We start from the raw sequence: 22176 nt of genomic DNA, 5'->3' as shown, positions 1-22176 counted from the left end.
GACAGAGCATCAATATGGCGTAAGGTATTGGGCTTTGCCTCAAGATGAAGCATAATAAAGAACCCGAATATCAGGAGAAAAAATTACATTAAAAAACTGTCCACATGATACATATATATAATTACGTTTTAAACATTTCAGTTGTATTATTTGCATATATATATAATTAGGAAGTAATGTTTATCTGGGTAAATTGTCAGCTTATTTGAACTAATAGCTAGTGCGGCTTGTATATGGGTACATCCGGTCTCTTACCCTCAACTGCGGCGGTAACTTTATGGTCAGGAAGCCACAAATATTTACAGTTCAAGTTCAAGTATGTTTATTCAGACAAGAAAGAAATACATCTCAAAGGGATAGAGTAACATAGGCTATTTCTACCCCCTCTACTTCAAGTACCTCAAGGGGCACACAAATTCAGTAAATTTGTAAAAGTACAAATAGACAATTAACATTACAAGAATCCCATTTAACATTGCAGGTTAATATAGTAAGCACAGCATCTAATTGTTACACTGTTGGGGGAAAATTCTTGTAGCTCCTAAGTATACTGTCTATCATACCATTATCACACATCCAAACAATTTGATGTGGTACATTACTTGCTTCCTTATTTCTATAGTTATCAATAAGTTGACACTTTAATACATAATGTTCTAAGGTGTGGGCGTGCGGCATACTACATAATTTACACTCCTTATCTTTTTCACTGACATCAACACTGTTTTGTCAGATATATTTGTATCCTAATCTTCATCTCATGTAAATTGAATCCTTCCAAGTTGACTTTCCTTTACCATAGGTGAAGGACGAGTTTGTATTTATTACTGAATAATTCTTAAGTGTGTTACTACTATCCACTATTGTCATTCTTTTTATCATTTCTTCACCCTCTTGGATCATCTTGATTCTTGTTTTTATTTGTTTCAAGGTTAACTGACATACAACATCAACAACACTTGTATATATCTCAAAAAAAAAAAAAAAAAACAAGAGTTTTTTCCGTAGCTCTCTTCGCTATGTCATCAACTACCTCATTCAACAGTATTCCCACATGTGAAGGGATCCACATTAATCTTACTTTATACCCAGTTTTTTCTAATTTCTTAACATTCTCTCTACACTCTATCACAATATTCTGGTATACTGGGCGTCTGCTATTTAAAGACTCTAACGCTCCTCTGCTGTCAATAAAGAAGCAGGCATTTTTACCACATTTGACTACTTCCTGTAATCCTGCTAATACACCTTGGAGTTCAGGCTGCGTTGAAGAGACATTGTCAGTTAAGTGGCGTCCAATAACAGTATCTACAGTGCCGATGTCAGTGTACTCCCTAATCAAGACTCCACATCCTGCCTTTCCATCCCTAGCTACTGACCCATCACAATATACATGTAGAGTGTTTTCTGTAGGCAATTTCTTAATTATACAATCATATGTTGCCCTCAGCTCTCCTATTTCATACATACTTTTTTCTTTTGCAAGGGAGTAATTACTACATCTACATTACAATCCTCCCATGGTGGTGTGAATTTTCTCTTGGGCATAGCAATACACTCTGTAATAACATCATAATTAATAACATTAGAACATAAGGTATTCATATATGCTCTTTTCTTCATCATAAATTGTTCATTACTTCCCACCTTTTGAACTGAGAGGATTAATTCATTAGCTCCCACACCTCTCATTAATCTAATGGCAGAGGCTACATTTATCTCTGCAATTCTATCCCCTATAGTACGCAGATTCAACTCCATCCTCATTATCTCAATCATTGCATTTCTTGAGCATCCTATGATAATTCTCATGCCTTCATTTTGTACCTTCTCCAACTTGCCCATCCTACCTTTACCAAAACAAGAAATGACAGGTGCAGCATAATCAATAAGAGATCTTACAGTACTCAAGTATATCATTCGTAGCACAGGGACTCCCACTCCCTTTCCACAGCATGCCAAGGCCTTCATATTTAGAGTGGGGCTCGGTCAGTCAATACGATTCTTTGACATCACTCAACTTATGTATTCTGCTCTCGTATTGACAATTTCAATGATATCAAGAACATTTTGAATATCTTCTGACATAGATGGTGCTGTAGTTGATTGTTGTTCATCACTTGTCCAGTGGGTCGCAACTGGTCTCATTAGCATCTCTCAGATTAGTGGAAAGAAATTCTTGCTGCAAGAATGTGTGTTCTCAGAGCTAACTAGGGTAACTAAAATACTTATTTCCTAAATAAAAACTTTAATTGCAAATATTTAAAAATATATGGTATGTTTCAGAATTTCTGATGATATAGAACATATTGTAGTTTATTATTAAGTTCTTAATATTTTTCATTTTTGTTCTTTATTATGCACCCCATACCCATCCCGTGGGCGGTGGTGTAAAGGGTTAGAGGCACATAATCGGTTAAGGAACTGAACTCTCTAGTTCGTTTAGCTAAGCAAATAACAATCTTTTGACAATCTTTAGACAAATAACAATCTTCATAATTATTAATGTTATATATACATGTACACATAATCATACATACATGTACATATATATATACATATGCGGAAAATCCAGAGAAATGAAATATGTAATTTTCCGCATACAAATGATCATTGTTTCGTGATCGTCAATTGCATATATACATATACATTCACATACATATTCAATCACCCACACAAATGCACACATCAATAATCTTTGTATCACAAGTGATTCAACAAGAGACTCAGAAGTCACTATACTAGGCACTTTACATGTATGGTGAGTCGTCCAGTTACTATTCTTACTCTACACCCACCCAACTGGGCGGCAGCTTAACAGTCATGTGCTCCACACCCACCCAACTGGGCGGCAGCTTAACAGTCATGTGCTCCATACCCACCCAACTGGGCGACGGCTTTACAATCATTTGCATGAATTACTTACAGTAAGCAAATTTTAGATACTTCGCTAAGATTTCGGCAGCACATCATTATAAATGGAGTACTTACACTTTTCTTGGACACCGATGATGGTGTTATCTCTGAATTCCGCGATTTTTTTTTAAATTCCAGTACTGTATATAATGACGCAAAGTATGCGAATAGTTCTGCAATAGTGATCCTATCCTGCGTCATAATTTACATACATATCTACTTCTGTTTTGTGTATTAAAATTACTACATTTTTATGTTAATTTCTTTCTGTAAATGATGGTGATGATAAATTTCAATAAATGTAAGAACATAAGAACGGAAACTGGTTGCGTAAATGGAAATGGTTGGGTACATTTCCTTTCACCTAATGTGACTATTCATGTGTCCGGACACTGGCGATGGTGTGGTATTGGCTATTTATTTGACCATATCTTTGCTTTCATTTAAAATATGTTTTCCTTGAAATGTATTTACATTATCGTCTACATCTGTCTTAATTCTGAAATAAAGACCTTTGACGTTACTTTGCATATACCCAGCAAACACAAATCATCTACACAACGTTCGCCTATCTCTTCCCATAGGTGTGGGAATGATTTGCATTGAGAATGGTGCAGGAGAGCCTTTGAGAAACTTTTACTCAAGAAATCCAAACACAAAGGTTTAATTATAAATTGTTTTTCTACAATTATTTTCTTCCAAATGTAAAACAAATAGTTTTTACATGTTTAAATATAAAATTTATGGTGTTTTTTTGTAAAATTCATTAATAAATTGTGAATGATATATATTGGCTGAGTGAAACCTTTAAAATCCATTTAGTTATAATATGAACAGAAAAAAGTAGTTTTCCAAATTTTCTAAAAATCGCTCTTTTTAACACAATTTGACTCCTTATGCATTCCAATAAACACTAATATCATGTTTAAATATATAATTTATGTATTATTCCCTAAGATAATTTATATAAATTATAAAAGTTGCTGGAAAGTGGTGAGAAAGAATCTGAAAAAGTTTTGTTGTCTTATATTGGCGTGTTCTTATTAACTAGAGTGAGTAAGAGTGAGCGAGAGTGGGTAAGAGTGAGTAAGAGTGACTGAAGGTGAGTGAGAGTGCCAGAGAGTGTGTAAGTGTGAGTAAGAGTGAGTATAAGTAAGAGTGACTGAGAGTAAGAGTGACAGAGTGAGTAAGAGTGAGAGTAAGGGTGACAGAATGAGTAAGAGTGAGAGTAAAGTGATTGAGAGTAAGGGTGAGTATGAGAGTAAGAGTGATTGAGAGTTAGAGTGAGAGTAAGAGTGATTGAGAGTTAGTGAGAGTAAGAGTGATTGAGAGTAAGAGTGATTGAGAGTAAGAGTGATTGAGAGTAAGAGTGATTGAGAGTAAGAGTGATTGGGAGTAAGAGTGATTGGGAGTAAGAGTGATTGGGAGTAGGAGTTAGAGTGAGAGTAGGAGTAAGAATGAGAATAAGAGTGATTGAGAGTAAGAGTGCGTAAGAGTAAGAATGAGAGTAAGAGTGATTGAGAGTAAGAGTGATTGAGAGTAAGAGTGATTGAGAGTAAGAGTGATTGAGAGTAAGAGTGATTAGGAGTAAGAGTAAGAGTGAGAGTAAGAGTAAGAATGAGAATAAGAGTGATTGAGAGTAAGAGTGATTGGGAGTAAGAGTAAGAGTATGAATGAGAGTAGGAGTGATTGAGAGTAGGAGTGATTGGGAGTAGGAGTGATTGGGAGTAAGAGTGATTGAGAGTAAGAGTAATTGAGAGTAAGAGTATGAGAGTAAGAGTGAGAGAGTGAGTATGAATGGGTAAGGGTGACTGAGAGTGAGTAAGAGTGACAGAGTAAGAATGACAGAATAAGAGTGACAGAGAGTAAGAGTGACAGAGAGTAAGAGTGACAGAGAGTAAGAGTGACAGAGTATGAGTGACAAAGTAAAAGTGACAGAGAGTAAGAGTGACAGAGAGTAAGAGTGACAGAGAGTAAGAGTGACAGAGAGTAAGAGTGACAGAGAGTAAGAGTGACAGAGTAAGAGTGAGTATGAGAGTGAGTAAGGATGACTGAGAGAAAGAGTGAGAAATAGTGCGTAAGAGTGATTGAGAGTTAGAGTGAGAGTAAGAGTGATTGAGAGTTAGTGAGAGTAAGAGTGATTGAGAGTAAGAGTGATTGAGAGTAAAAGTGATTGAGAGTAAGAGTGATTGAGAGTAAGAGTGATTGGGAGTAAGAGTGATTGAGAGTAAGAGTGATTAGGAGTAAGAGTGATTGGGAGTAGGAGTAAGAATGAGAATAAGAGTGATTGAGAGTAAGAGTGAGTAAGAGTAAGAATGAGAGAAAGAGTGATTGAGAGTAAGAGTGATTGAGAGTAAGAGTGATTGGGAGTAAGAGTGATTGGGAGTAAGAGTAAGAGTGAGAGTAAGAGTAAGAATGAGAATAAGAGTGATTGAGAGTAAGAGTGATTGGGAGTAAGAGTAAGAGTAAGAATGAGAGTAGGAGTGATTGAGAGTAGGAGTGATTGGGAGTAGGAGTGATTGAGAGTAAGAGTGATTAGGAGTAAGAGTGATTGAGAGTAAGAGTAATTGAGAGTAAGAGTATGAGAGTAAGAGTGAGAGAGTGAGTATGAATGGGTAAGGGTGACTGAGAGTGAGTAAGAATGACAGAGTAAGAGTGACAGAGAGTAAGAGTGACAGAGTAAGAGTGACAGAGTAAGAGTGACAGAGAGTAAGAGTGACAGAGAGTAAGAGTGACAGAGAGTAAGAGTGACAGAGTAAGAGTGACAGAGAGTAAGAGTGACAGAGAGTAAGAGTGACAGAGAGTAAGAGTGACAGAGTGTAAGAGTGACAGAGTAAGAGTGACAGAGTAAGAGTGACAGAGAGTAAGAGTGACAGAGAGTAAGAGTGACAGAGAGTAAGAGTGACAGAGTAAGAGTGACAGAGAGTAAGAGTGACAGAGAGTAAGAGTGACAGAGAGTAAGAGTGACAGAGAGTAAGAGTGACCGTGTAAGAGTGACAGAGTAAGAGTGACAGAGAGTAAGAGTGACAGAGAGTAAGAGTGACAGAGAGTAAGAGTGACAGAGAGTAAGAGTGACAGAGTAAGAGTGACAGAGAGTAAGAGTGACAGAGAGTAAGAGTGACAGAGAGTAAGAGTGACAGAGTAAGAGAGTGAGAGTGATTATGAGAGAGTTAAGAGTGTGAGGTGTGAGAGGGTAGCAGGCCAGGGAGGCAGGATGTGTGGTCACAGGCGAGGCCTAGGCCTCGTGATCTCTAATGTTGGTTTTTATATATATGTGGGATTTTTTGTCCTGTTTCAAATTATAATTATTTAGCAGGAATGTAATAAGATATTGCACAGTATTAATGTGACAATAATATATGCATTATTTCCTTGATAATCAAACTTGTTGTTCAAAGATAATATACAATCTTTGAAGGAAACATTTTGAGAGCGCGAGCTGGCAACACTGGGCTGGTGGGTGAGACATATGGTTAGTTGTGCTCAGACCTTCAGTGGTGAAGGGTGTGTCCCAGCTGGCCGCCACCAGCCGCCACCCGCCGCCACCCGCCGCCCACCACCAGCCACCACCCGCCACCACCCACCACCAGCCGCCACCTGCCACCACCCACCACCAGCTGCCACCCGCCGCCACCCGCCACCCACCACCAGCCGCCACCCGCCACCCGCCACCAGCCGCCACCCACCACCAGCCGCCACCCGCCACCAGCCGCCACCCGCCACCACCCACCACCAGCCGCCACCCGCCACCACCAGCCGCCACCCGCCACCACCCACCACCAGCCGCCACCCGCCACCAGCCGCCACCCGCCACCAGCCACCGCCACCCACCACCGCCACTCACCACCCGCCGCCACCACCCACCACCCGCCACCACCCACCACCAGCCGCCACCCGCCACCACCCACCACCAGCCGCCACCAGCCACCGCCACCGCCACTCACCACCCGCCGCCACCACCCACCACCCGCCGCCAGCCGCCACCCACCACCCGCCGCCACCCGCCGCCACCCACCACCAGCCGCCACCCGCCACCACCCGCCACCCGCCACCAGCCACCGCCACCCACCACCGCCACTCACCACCCGCCGCCACCACCCACCACCAGCCGCCACCCGCCACCAGCCACCGCCACCCACCACCGCCACCCGCCGCCACCACCCACCACCACCACCCACCACCACCCACCACCACCAGCCGCCGCCGCCGCCACCACCACCCACCACCACCGCCGCCACCACCCATCACCGCCGCCGCCACCACCACCCACCACCACCGCCGCCGCCACCACCACCCACCACCACCGCCGCCGCCACCACCCATCACCGCCGCCGCCGCCACCACCCACCACAGCCGCCGCCGACACCACCGCCACCACCCACCACAGCCGCCACCACCACCCACCACCACCACCCACCACCGCCGCCACCACCAGCCGCCACAAGCCGCCACCGCCCGCCACCGCCCGCCACCAGCCGCCATCACCACCACCACCACCACCACCAGCCGCCATCACCGCCACCAGCCGCCACCAGCTGCCACCACCACCAGCCGCCACCACCACCAGCCGCCATCACCGCCACCAGCTGCCACCACCACCAGCCGCCATCACCGCCACCAGCTGCCACCACCACCAGCCGCCACCACCAGCCGCCACCACCGCCAGCACCACCTGCCACCAGCCGCCACCACCGCCCGCTATCAGCCGTCACCGCCCGTTGCCACAGTCGCCACCGCAAGCCGCCACCGCCAGCCGCCACCAGCCCCCCCCACCGCCGATCGTCACCACCCACCACAGCCGCCGCCGCCCGCCACCGCCCGCCACCGCCCACCACAGCCGCCACCACCCACCACCCGCCGCCACCACCCACCACCACCAGCCGCCGCCGCCACCACCACCCACCACCACGGCCGCCACCACCCACCACCACCAGCCGCCGCCGCCACCACCACCCACCACCACCGCCGCCACCACCACCCACCACCACCGCCGCCACCACCCACCACCACCAGCCGCCGCCGCCACCACCACCCACCACCACCGCCGCCACCACCCACCACCGCCAGCCGCCACCACTCATCACAGACGTCGCCACCCGCCACCGCCCGCCACCACCGCCAGACACAGCCGCCAGTGTCCGCCACCGCCGCCACTGTCCGCCACCGCCGTCACTCTCCGCCACCGCCGCCACCACCCACCACCACCAGCCGCCGCCGCCACCACCACCCACCACCACCGCCGCCACCACCCACCACCGCCAGCCGCCACCACTCATCACAGACGCCGCCACCCGCCACCACCGCCAGACACAGCCGCCAGTGTCCGCCACCGCCGCCACTGTCCGCCACCGCCATCACTCTCCGCCACCGCCGCCACGGTCCGCCCGCCGCCACTATCCGCCACAGCCGCCACTGTCCGCCCACCGCCACTGTCCGCCCGCCGCCACTGTCTGCCCGCCGCCACTATCCGCCACAGCCGCCACTGTCCGCCCGCCGCCACTGTCCGCCCGCCGCCACTATCCGCCACCGCCGCCACTGTCCTCCCGCCGCCACTGTCCTCCCGCCGCCACTGTCCGCCTGCCGCCGCCCTGTCCGCCCGCCGCCACTGTCCGCCCGCCGCCACTATCCGCCACCGCCGCCCGACGCCACTATCCGCCCGCCGCCACTATCCGCCACTGTCCGCCCGCTGCCACTATCCGCCACCGCCACCACTGTCCGCCACCGCCACCGCCACCACTGTCTGCCACCGCCACCACTGTCCGCCCGCCGCCGCCACTGTCCGCCCGCCGCCGCCACTGTCCGCCCGCCACCGCCACTGTCCGCCCGCCGCCGCCACTGTCCACCACCGCCGCCAAAGCCGCCACGGTCCGCCCGCCGCCACTATCCGCCCGCCGCCACTATCCGCCACTGCCGCCACTGTCCGCCCGCCGCCACTATCCGCCACCGCCGCTACTGTCCGCCCGCCGCCACTGTCCGCCCGCCGCCACTGTCCGCCCGCCGCCACTATCCGCCACCGCCGCCACTGTCCGCCACAGCCGCCACTCTCCGCCGTACAGCCTCCCCTCTCTCCGTTAGTAAATAATTATAATTGTTAGTAAATAATAAAAGAAATATAAATTATTAGATTTTTTTTACCCTTAAATTGGTTTTAATATTTAAATTGAAAATAATAATATAATATAAAATATAATAAAAATAATATAATATAAAATATAATTTAATTTCAAGAAATTTAACTTTAAACACAAAGATGTGAAAAGGGTTCAGATTATTGGCTCAAACCTTTCATAAGAGATTCATATTGGTATATGAATGGATTATGAATGACTCATGTTAGGAGTGTAAAGTTGCCACAACATCTCAAATTAGTGTTAGATACATATGTCTTGGTTATAAGTTTTGGAAACCTATTTAAGTCCACACACAATATCGTATCTGATACGATAAAACAAACGTTTCCAATACTTTCAAATACTTTCCAGATATGTTGTGGCAACCTAAAATTGTTTGCTGGGTATGTACATTAATTATAAAATTGATTGGCTTGTGTGCAGGCCTTCACACTCCCTGAGCGAGCCATCAAGTAACTATAAAAAGGCATATATCTTCACTTCACTTCAGTTATATTTATACCAAAGTATTAACATGCAGCTTATATGTCTTTCTGATGACATAAAAAACTTCGTTTTTTACAATATCTAGATTCAATTAACATTGATCTTCAAAAGGTCTTAGTTCCCATCGAAAGGGAGAGCGTCGGCCAAGAAGCCTTGTTTAAAATATGAATATTTTTCCTCTCTAATAAGGTATAATCTCTGTGATGGATTCACAAAAACTATTTCATATCTGCCTTTCTGATAACATATACAAATATAATCTTTATTTGTGAATATTTGTTAATTAAGCAATATATCAGAGAGCGTGTAGGGTTCGGTGTTCTATGAACGAAAAGGACATGAGTAGTTTAAATAGCGAACGCATACCAACGAATAACGCTAGTATCTATATAACAAATGTATTGTCCTGTGGAGTTGATTTAACTTCCAAACACGTTTTGTTTAATAAATATTAAATATTTTGTGGTTGTTTATGAAAAATATTGTTATAAATACTCATTCTACTTGTTAATATTAGCAATTAAATTTGCGACAATTTGAGTCATGAAATGCGACGACTGGATCACTGTACAGGAGGCTGATATGGCAGCAAACACTCTCCAGGCGACCATATATCTTGGATAAGTCGCTCCACAAAATTGTCGCTTGGACTGTCGACTTCCTATGGCGTCACCTCTCACATATTTACGTCTAATTTCGTTATGAAATTAGATTATTTCAGAGTAAAAATAGGTTTGATCATGTTCTACGTGTAGCACCAACATTATAGTAAGTAAATATAAAATATTTCTTCATTACTTACGTAATGCTAGGAGGATTTGGGGTCTTTTGGGCCGATTTGGGTCGACTTGGGTAATTCTATGGACCCCTATCGAGGTAAACATTACATGAAAAGGCAATAATGTAGTGGTATGCTATTAATCAGCTAGTCAAAACTTAACATAACAGATATGATTTCATAGAATTTTAAGCTTTGCAAGTTTTTCAATGTTTTCTCTTCACTTGTGCTAAGTGAGTCAGACAAAATGTGACATTTCATTATTAGCCAGGCAATACGCTATTAGCTAGATAGTCAAAACATATATCACGCATTATTTCACAGGAATTTTTTTCTAGCAAATATGGTTCCTTTAAGCAGTTCAACACATCAAACACCAGCAGTCCGCGAAATTCTCTTTAGTCAATAATCATCCTTTACAGCATTTCTTTACTAAAATAGCACTCCAAAACATAAGTGGTCATTTTTATTCTCACTGTCGCACTTATAGTCAATAATTTGGTTCGCAGATTGACAAGTTATGCTTAGTGACGAGATTTCACGGTGAGCATAGTTTTAAGAGAGTTCACACTGTATTAATTACGGTCATGGATATGTTATGTTATGTTTATGAAGATCATTACTTCTTATTTTTACCCATTCCCCCGCACCCTGCTTTTCAGTCTTCTCACATTCTTTTCAAATCAAGTTTGCTTACTGTTTTTCCAGTAGATTGACTTCACATTACATATATTAATCAACTTTCAAATTCAGTTCAGTTTCTTTTCAATATCACAGTTTTGTTGTTCCGCTGTCAGTATCTAGTTCAAGACCTCGTATTATCAATGTCATTAATACTACTATCATCAACCATGTATTGGATGTCTCAGACATTCAGTTAACAACTTAGTAAGTGTTTAATGAACGCGGGAATCACTTCATGTGCGCTCATTTTAGTTTAGTTTAAAGTTTTCCATCTTAAATTAATACTACTATCACCAACTATGTATTGGATAGGTCAGGCATTCAGTTAACAACTCAGTAAGTGAAAATCACTTCATGTGAGCTCATTTTTAGTTTAGGATAAGGTTTTTCCATCGTAAAATACTATTATCATCAACCAGGTATTGGGTGGCTCAACCAGGTATATGGTGGCTAACCCATTCAGTTTACAACTCAGTAACTGTTTACTGAATGTAGATATCCCTCCATGTGTCCTCATTTTTTAGTTTAAAGTTTCTCCATCGTAAACCATCACAAACCTTGTATTTGTTGGAAATTTCCAACACTAACACACTACCATTATATTATAATACATCATTATTATATACTAATTACAGTACTTATTAATTTCACTAACAGTAGTGTTAACATAAATTAATATTTCTTTATCTGAGCCTATTGCTAATATTCTCACGACATTGTGAGGCAGGATTGCGTCAGATAATGTCCATCAAAACATATTTATTACCAATATGTTAGAGAATTGAATGTGGTTCTCTAAAATTATCAGTATTCCTTACAATAATTAACTACGGATAATATAGCTCCCAATAATCCAAAACCGAGAGTTATTTACTGAAATTATTATCAAGTAGCAGTTTTATCTGTTACGTGCGAATTCTATGGAGGAAATAAAATTTCTTTCCATTTCTCGATTAACACCATTTAACGAGAATATGTTATTATTTAATTCCCTATAATTGCAACTCGGTTCTCATTAACGCATTACATCAGTAATTACATGGAAAAGAATTATCCGTGATTAGTAACTTCTGTTGTGAATGCGGGAGACGAGTTGAGGGATGGCGGAGAGACGCCGCGATTATTCGCCATGCTGCTTTGCTAGAGACGCCAACAATCACATCGTGTGTCCCAGGAGAGTCGATTTCCATCAATACTACGTTAGGCCCTTGCATTTAATCGGCCTAGGAGCGTGCAATTGCTCCAGTAGCAATCTAAGATTGCTTCGGTGGATAACCAACAGGTTAAGTGCCTTAGTATTGTTTATATTAAGTACTCTTTATATCCTTGTACTGTGCACTGTCCATCGTTATGCTACGCGACCTCCCCAAAGAATAAGTACGTCCATAAGGAATTAAATTTATTCCTTTTATGACATAGTGAGGATATTAGATAGTAGGTGTAACCAATTAGTATATTCAGTTGACATTTCAGCTTGTGTTGTAAGCGGTCGTGGTCCACATGTTCCCACGCCATACTTGAACTCACGTGTTGCAGCAAGTAGCAGACAACGCCATTGCACCTCTTACCTCTCCGTTCACTATTACAGCTAAGTAGCTGAAACCTTTTCTATTATTTCTTTAATTGAGAAAATTCTAGATCAGTCGAAAAGATTTAGATAATTTGATTTGAGATATCTAATGTAATATGTTAGCCTCGTAAAAGTCAAATGAGAATAATTGCTTAATCAAAATATAATCTTTTGACCATTAATCAATTTATCTAATGTTTCTTAATAGTATTTAGTAAAATTACTAATTTTTGTTCGCGGAAGAACCAGCCTCGATTAAGCGTACTGGGAGTAGATTACTTCTGGTATTATTAACCCCCAATTTTGTGAAGGATGGAAAGTTTATTCTCGAACATTAATATTATACAGCCCATAGAAGTTTAAAGAATAATCTTTAATAGTTTCCTATCAATAGGCACTGGTATTTCAGGCCTTATCGTTTAACTTTATCTGTTTCCCTTTTCAGTCAAAATACGGTAGTCCTTCGATTAATTCAAATTAATCTATTAATTAAATATCAATCAATTAATAGAGATAGAGAGTAAGCCTTCTTCCCAACACAAAACTATGGTCCTTCGAACCGGAAATATTACAATTAATACCATAATCATAACTTATTACTGTGTGTAGTAATCTAGGCTAACCACCTTTATTAATTGTGGCTACTGGCAGAGTACCACATAGGCTAGCCTAATACACACTAATTTATTTGCTGCTTATACCTCATGTATAAAGTAGCACTCGTGGGACACAGTCAACTGCCCATAACACTCAGACCAATATCTCACACTGAGGTAAGAATCTTCAGGTCACCAGGAGCAACAGCTCATAATTTCTATAATAATTCCACACTAGCACCTGCGTTAGAGTGGCCTCACCATCTAACTATTATCTATATAGGTGATAATGACATCCATCCTACTCGACACCCAGCTGAGGTAATTAATCACCTTAAAACAATAATTTCCTCATTTAAGCTTGTTAGCAGTTCAGTAGTGTTCACATTGGTGGAACCTCGCCAACTGAGCAATAATAATCGTTGGGGAGTGAGTCCAGAATATTACCAAAGGGCTGCCAAATATATAAACTTTCGGCTGAGGAAGAGAGTACAATTGGATGCCACTTACATTCAATTTACAGCCAGACCATACAGGCAAAACCTGGCAAGAGATGGTGTACACCTGTCAGGTGAGTCTAGGTCACATGTAGTTGACAAGTTGGTCAACACAATCAACCACCATAAAAGGCTGTGGCTAGCAAGCCAAAATTAACTGTACATATCTGTATTTTCACCTGTGTGTGCAAGTGCACATTTATATAAACTATTTAATCTAAAAAAAACAAAAACACAGCACAACTATATATTCACTATTGCACCACAAATTAATCTATGCCAGCCTTTATTAGGTAGGAATTTTGGCTGTGATTGTGCTGAGTTTTGCACAAATGCAGATTAAATAAATTAGTAGTTTCTTAGGTAGAAATTCTTACAACTAGTCTTGGACTAGTCAGTAGTGCATACACTATTCATTCTTGTGCTGGCCCTACCAAGGGTGGGATTCAAACTTTATGGTAACTCTGATTAGAGTATATCTATATAAATTATTTGTGTGTATGAATTTTGAGTGTTGCTGAATGATCACTATTACATCTAATGGTGATAAAGAAGAGCTAGCCGGAAGAAAGTTAATGGTGACATTCAAGCACTGCTCGAAATCCTTAGCTACATATTGTTAGGTAGGTACATTTAACCTTGAGTGAGGTAGAGTGTAATTTATCCAAATTAATTAAGGATATATTCATTTTACTTGTCAACTAATGAGCAAGTACCCCAGCTTCATTAGTAATACTTATTCAAGTCCTATGAAACTTGGACTTAAAGCCAACATGGCTACTCCTGAACAATTAAGGAGAACCTATATTGGCCTTAAAGGTCATTTAACCAGACTAATTAATAAGTCTGATATTTTGTCTAAAGCAACTCCCATTGATTACTATCAATTAGAAACATCATTGAGAGTAGCTGATCTTAAATTTGATCAAGTCAGATCTACAAACCAGTCTTATCTCAACCTACTGAATGCAACTGAAACTGATCCTAATGAAATAGATCAAATTCTAGCAGATATTTCTCAGTATGAAGATGAGACTCAAGATAAGCTTGATGTACTATCCAATATAGTAAAACAACATAAATCTAATGCAAATAATACTATGTCTCAATCTAGTAATCAATTACCTGAGGTTCGTCTACCTACTTTAGACTTACCTACATTTGCAGGGCTGGATGAAGAAAATTGGGACACATTTTGGACTTCATTTGAAGTTCATATACATAAAAAATCTTCTCTTGACAGTTTCTAAATTCTCATACCTGATTAGTCTTCTCAAAGGGGAGGCTAAAAAGGTCATAAATAACCTAGCTCTCACTGAGAGTAATTATGAGGAAGCTATAAAACTACTAAAGTTGAACTATTGCAACAAGGAGTTGAGTATAGCTAACCTTTATTACCAGTTACTGGATCTGAATGCACCAAGTAACCGACCAGACACACTTCAAAGCTTCAGGCTAGAAGTAGAGCCTATAGTGAAGGCCTTAGGTACTAAAGTTGATGTACTAGCCTCAAAATGGTCAATTAAGTTACTTTTACAGAGGAAATTACCTCGAAATATCTTAGCAGAAATCTGCTCACGCTATAAAACCGAGTTTCTCACTGTCGAGCAAATATTCGAGGGACTGAGAATAACAGTTGACAGGTTGAAAACTCATGATAAGATTAAACCTGAGTCTAAACAACCTAACCTTGACAACTCAGTCAAACCCAAATCGACTTTGAATAAGTTCAATAAATCCAAACCTAGGACTACTCCATCCACTGGAAAAAGGAGTGGTAGTGTAGGTATTTTTTCTGTATCTCCCTCTGACGCTACAACTGATGTGTCTACTAAAAGGACAAACTCAGCCAGAGAGAGAAGGTGTCTGTTCTGTGATCTAGAACATGTCACCTGCAAATGCAATGTTTATCCTAACTTTAATACCAGGATTAAACGGCTACAAGAATTACACAGATGCACCAAGTGCATGGGTTCTCATGATCCCAGTAAATGTGTAGTGCAGCTATGGTTATGCAGTAGATGCAACAAAGGTGTACATCATTATGCCTTATGCAGAAAAACTTCTATCCAATCTGTGACACCTAGGGAGGATTCTATGAATTCTACCACAGTACAATTTGCAAGGTACACCAAGAAATAAATGTACTTGCTACTGAGTCAGGCAATAATACTACTCTGCCTACGGCTCAACTTAAACTAATTGATAGGAAGTCTAGAGTTAACACTAAAGGTCTCTTTGATCAAGGATCACAGAAAACCTTCATCATACAACAATTAGTCGAGCAGTTGAAATTAAAACCTGCCAAAAGTGTGACTGAATATTTCTGGGTTCTTGACTAATAGTGGGCTCGGGAATACCAAGTAGTCAAGGTGTTAATGAGACTTGGATCTTCCACTAGTCCAATACAAGCGGTAGTAGTAGATAAACTTCCTTCAGACCTGCAGGTCACAGGACTAGCTTGTACTGCGAGATATCTCAAACGAAACCGCATGAGGCTAGCAGATCACAAAATAAATTCTGACTGCCTCACAGATGTTGGTATCCTAATAGGCGCTGACTATTATTGTAAATTTATAACAAGATGCACCAGACAACATGGAATGAATTTGTTGTCATCAGCTGGAGGCAAATTGCTTACTGTACTGGTGCTTTTCTAACAAAAACAGTGTCAACCAACAAACAAACTAGCAATTCAATAGTGGCGTGACTAGGCTTGGAACAGTCACCCCTACATTTCAGAGAAATATCTGAAGATAATGAGTCTGATCCACCTGTACATCGTCTGTGGGATTTAGACACTTTAGGTATTGTCCCTGATAAACCAAGCCCTGATGATACGTGGACTTACCAGCAATATCTGGACACAGTTGTCTATAAAGACAAACAATACTGCGTGAGACTGCCATGGAAGTGTAATCATCCACAACTTCCAGTTAATTATTTCATGGCAGCCTCTCAATTACAGTCTCAATTAATACGGCTGATGAAACAGCCAGATAAATTGAACATGTATCATCAATTAATTCAACAACAACTCAATAGTAAATTTATCGAAGTTGTTGATAATGATGACCAAAAAATAGGTCCCTATTTACCCCATCACTCTCTGGTGAAAGATTCATTGACAAAGCCAATACGTATCGTCTTCAATTGTAGTGCCAAAGTGAAGACAAACAGCATGTCCTTGAATGAATGTCTCCAAACGGGACCTAGCCTGACACAAAGGTTACATTTTGTATTATTACGATTCTGCACTGGTATTTTCGCTTATACTGCTGATATCAGTAAGGCTTTCCTTAGAGTACGCTTGCAAGAGGAGGATCGTAATTACACCAAATTTCTCTGGATTAAGGACCCACTGGATCCTGACAGTGATGTCATAACCTACCGGTTTGCCTCTGTGTTACTCGGTGCAACTTCTTCACCGTTTCTACTTCAAGCCACATTAGATACATATTTGAAGAAGTCAAATAGCCCTTATAAAATGGAGATCAGTGACAACTTGTATGTCGATAATTTCCAGGGAACTACTAATGACAAATCCAAATTGGTAGAAATCTACCATGAGGCTAACCGTGAGTTGTTAGGAGCCAATATGCCACTACAATCATGGACCTCAAACAATAAATCATTAAACCAGATAATTGAGAAAGAATTTCCGAGTTATCAGGTGCCTAATCAATTAAAAGTTCTGGGCGTGGAATGGAACACAGGTACTGACGAGATGAATGTCAAATCAGTCCAAACCAATAATTCAACCCTTACCATGATAAAATTACTCTCGTATATCAGTCAACCATTTGACTTTTTAGGTTTACTTAGTCCTGTATTAATAAGGGGCAAACTCCTCATGCAGGAATGCTGGCAGAAACATATGGGATGGGATGATCCGTTGCCAATTGAGTTGCAAGATAAATGGCAAATACTCGCAACGGATTTCAATCAATTAGGTGTTTTGAAGTTTCCTCGTAATGCTTCAGGACAAAACTTACCCACAAATTTGCATGATTTTTGCAATGCCTCTGGCAAAGCGTATGGCGCTGCAGCCTACTTAGTCAATAGTGCACAATCAATTTTACTCACATCTAAAGCAAAAGTTGCTCCAATCAAGAAGAGATCTTTACCTCAAATGGAGTTAACTGCATTGCTGGTGGGAGTTGGCTCATTGCCTGACCAAGACACTCAATAATATTCACTTTGGTGAAATCGTAGTGTGGTCAGACAATGAGGCAGTCTTACAATGGGTAAGAAATAACAACAATAAAACTCTCTACGCCAGTAATCGCATTAGGGAAATTCATGAATTATCTGCTGGATATAAATTCAGTCATGTCCCCACTAAGGACAATCCTGCAGATTACTTATCAAGAGGGTTAACCTTAAAACAACTAATCAAATCTTCGATGTTGTTTAACTTCATGGCTTGTTAGTGGTCAGTAGCCCAAACAGAAACCACAAGTCATAGTGACCAGTATCACTACTCCCATGAAAGACTCAGAACCTCATCGAATCTCAGCTATTAATCCTCATAATTATTCTAACTTGAGTAAGTTATTAAGAGTGACAGCACATGTGTTTGACTTTCTTGCTAAGACAGGAATCAGGCATAAGTTTCCCAATCCTATCCTCTACTGGATCAAACGTGCACAACAAGAGACGTATGGAAGTGAATATGAAAATCTTCCAGATAAATTAACCAAGTCTCTAGGTATCTGGTATGATACCAACACTCGTAATATATTAAGGTGTGGAGGACGTCTGCTTCATGCAGAAATTGATTTGGATACAAAGAATCCGACCCTTCTACCTTCTACATCACCACATTATTACCAAACTTCTAGTTTTACATCATCATCAATATGGTACTTTGCATGGTGGAGTGTTGGACACTCTCACCGACTTGAGACAGAAATATTGGCTTCCCCAAGGTCATCAAACTGTCAAATCAATCATTAAGTTCTGTGTAATCTGCAAAAGATACGACGCTCGAGTGTGTCCTTACCCAGGACCTCCACCACTCCCTAAGGAGAGAGTAGTCCATCTCTGTCCCTTTGAGACCACTGGTGTCGATTACACAGGAGTCTTGCTTCTCACTGGCACTCCAGATAAGATACCAGTGAAAGCTTATATTTGCCTCTTCACGTGTGCAACCACACGAGGCGTACATCTAGAAGTGACTTCTGACATGAGTGCCGAAGCCTTCATCCAAGCATTTCGTAGATTTGCAGCTCGCAGATCCTGTCCCAAACTGAGGATATCTGATAATGGTTCAAATTTTGTGGCAGGAGAAGCCTGCCTACGAGAGATATGGAATCATCCAGAAGTGCAGTCTGTCATACAGAGACGACAATGCCACTGGAAATTTATTGCTCCCAGAGCCCCCTGGCAAGGTGGGTTCTACGAACGTATGATAGGGACTGTCAAGAAATGTTTAAGGAAGACCTTGCATCGACAGAAAATTAGTTTCTCTGAACTCCAAACACTCGTGGAAATTGAGGCACAAGTCAACAATCGCCCATTAACTTACCTATCAGATGAATTCTCACAGAGAGAACCCCCGAGTCCCTCACAATTAATATATGGAGGCCTACTGAGCCCTCTGATACCTTTGGCAGAAGAGGCTCCCGTCGACCCTTCCCATGTGACTAGGAGTGACTTAGTGGAAAGTTACCAACATCTCTCGAGAGTAATTGAAAAGTGGAATGAGGTGTGGACTCGAGAGTACCTCACAGCTCTACGAGAGTACCACTATGGAGCTTCGAGCCCCTATAACAAAGTTCAACTCAAACCAGGAGACCTAGTATTGATTGACAGTGATGGACCCAGGTCAGAATGGCCTATAGGCAAAATTGTCTCTATCCACCCAGATCACCAAGGCATATTAGAGTAGTACGGGTTTTGTGCCGAGGCACTACTACCCTAAAAATATTAGAGAAGTTGGTACCTCTCAAATTAACAGAACGAGAGTGTTTAACAGAACCAACTTCACCTACAGTTTCTCAGGACAACAATTCTGATCCACCGAGCACCCGCCTACCTAGAGCAGCTGCTCAACAATGTAAACGGAAACTACAAGCCTATTATAGCTCTGACTATGAGCAAATAATTTACCATCCAATTTGAGTAATCATGATGATGCTGTGTTGTGATGTCAAGTAACAAAACAGTGTTTACTGAACGTGGAAATCGTCACATGTGTGGTCATTTAGTTTAGTTTAAAGTTTCACAATCTTAAATTAAATACTACTATCATCAACCCAGTATTGGGCTCTCGGGCATTCAGTTAACCACTCGGTAAGAGTTTACTGAACGTCGAAATCATTTCCTGTGTGCCCATTTTTTACTTGAACCCGTCTCCACTCCAAACCAGTCAGGACCTAGGGTCCCGACTCGGACCGCAGGTCCGGTTTGGATTGGAGACGGGTTCAGGTAAAAAATGGGCACACAGGAAATGATTTCGACGTTCAGTAAACACTCACTGAGTTGTAAACTGAAAGACTAAGCCAGCCAATACATGGTTGATGATGGTAGTAATCATGACATTGATAATACGAGGTCTCGAACTAGATACTGACAGGGGAACAACAAAACTGTGATATTGAAAAGAAACTAAACTGAATTTGAAAGTTGATTAATATATGTAATGTAAAGACAATCTACTGGAAAAACAGTAAGCAAACTTATTTGAAAAGAATATGAGAAGACTGAAAAACAGGGCGCGGGGGAATGGGTTAAAATAAGAAGTAATGGTCATCATAAACATAACATAACATATCCATGACCGTAATTAATACAGTGTGAACTCTCTTAAAACTATGCTCACCGTGAAATCTCGTCACTAAGCATAACTTGTCACTCTGCGAAACAAATTATTGACTATAAGTGTGACAGTGAGAATAAAAATTACCACTTATGTTTCGGAGTGCTATTTTAGTCAAGAAATACTGTAAAGGATGATTATTGACTAAAGAGAATTTCGCGGACTGCTGGTGTTTGATGTGTTGAACTGCTTAAAGGAACCACATTTGCTGGAAAAAAAATTCCTGTGAAATAATGCGTGTTATATGTTTTGACTATCTAGCTAATAGCGTATTGCCTGGCTAATAATGAAATGTCGCATTTTGTCTGACTCACTTTGCACAAGTGAAGAGAAAACATTGAAAAACTTGCAAAGGTTAAAACTCTGTGAAATCATATCTGTTATGTTAAGTTTTGACTAGCTGATTAATAGCTTACTATTACTACATTATTGTCTTTATGTTATGTTTACCTCGATAGCGTTGTAATGCTTGGAAATTGTATGTGTGGATCCAGTTTTCCTCTTACTGCGCATAAATAATGGATGCTGTAAAGTATTTTTATGGAACATGACTCTTCTTATTCTTACCCCTTTTTAAAACTAGATGCAATATCCAAGCTATGTTTGCCTTCTCTCTCTTTCTCAATATGGATGTGGGTTGTGTGGGTTATTTGTGTGGACTCGGGAGATATGATCACCACATATAAGTTTCTCAAAGAAAATGATAAGCTATGTAAGGACCTTTTATTTAACACACACGACATCCGTGCAGTAGTGAGATTCCCTTTGATGGCTGTGCACGTGACAATGTAAAATTAAAATGTGCAAAGATGTTTTGGAGTGCTATTTAGTCGAGAAATGATACAAAATTGTGTTTATTGAATAGTGAGAGCCCGGAGCATGTATGGTGTGGGATATTGCGGTCCTTAACCTAGTCACGCCATAGACAGACAGACAGACAACAACAATAGGTAGTGGCCCTCGTGCCTATTTGATTTGATAGAAGAAAAAAATGAAAACAGGTAGTCCCTGTTTTTTTTTTAAGATGAAAAACTTTTAACTATAAAAATGTTTGATTGAGTGACTGACTGACTGCTTTCTGGTCAAGTCTGCAGGTATGCAAGAAATAATAGTAATGTAGGTAGCGAACATGTCTCCTCAGCTCTTCTATCTTCCGCAAAGTCTCTCCTCCTATCTCAACCCTATTAGTTCATGCTCTCGTGTTTCACTTTTTGTTAAAACTAAATCTACAAGCGTGATATGAAATGTGAAAAAAAAATCTTACATTATGCTACGTTACCAGTGCTTGAATAAAATTATTAAGAGTGCTGAACATTGTGTCATTGTCTTGCTATTAAAAGTCTAATGTTTTCGCTGGGGTACTGTTGCGCACAGACATCTCGCTAAGGTGGGTCGTGTCAGAATTGTCAAAATTATGTACCTTGCATACATCAGATCTTTAGTGGTTTATGCGGCACCTCTGCTTGTTTGATGACTGAAAGGACTTTGATGATACGAATAGTAATTGCCGACATTGAGCATATTTTCAAAACATAGTTTCTGCAAAAAAATGACATTAAATTAGATGCGAGCTGTGATTTGAAAACAGAAGATGGGTGATGTGTGGGTTATTGTGTGGACTCTGGAGATATGTTCACCACATATAAGTTTCTAAAAAAAAATGATAAGCTAGGTAAGAACCGATTATTTAACACA

Source organism: Procambarus clarkii, chromosome 67 (genome assembly GCF_040958095.1).
Source record: "Procambarus clarkii isolate CNS0578487 chromosome 67, FALCON_Pclarkii_2.0, whole genome shotgun sequence".
Classification (NCBI taxonomy): Eukaryota; Metazoa; Arthropoda; class Malacostraca; order Decapoda; family Cambaridae; genus Procambarus; species Procambarus clarkii.
The sequence above is the reverse complement of the archived record's forward strand: the minus strand, read 5'-3'. Positions refer to the sequence as shown.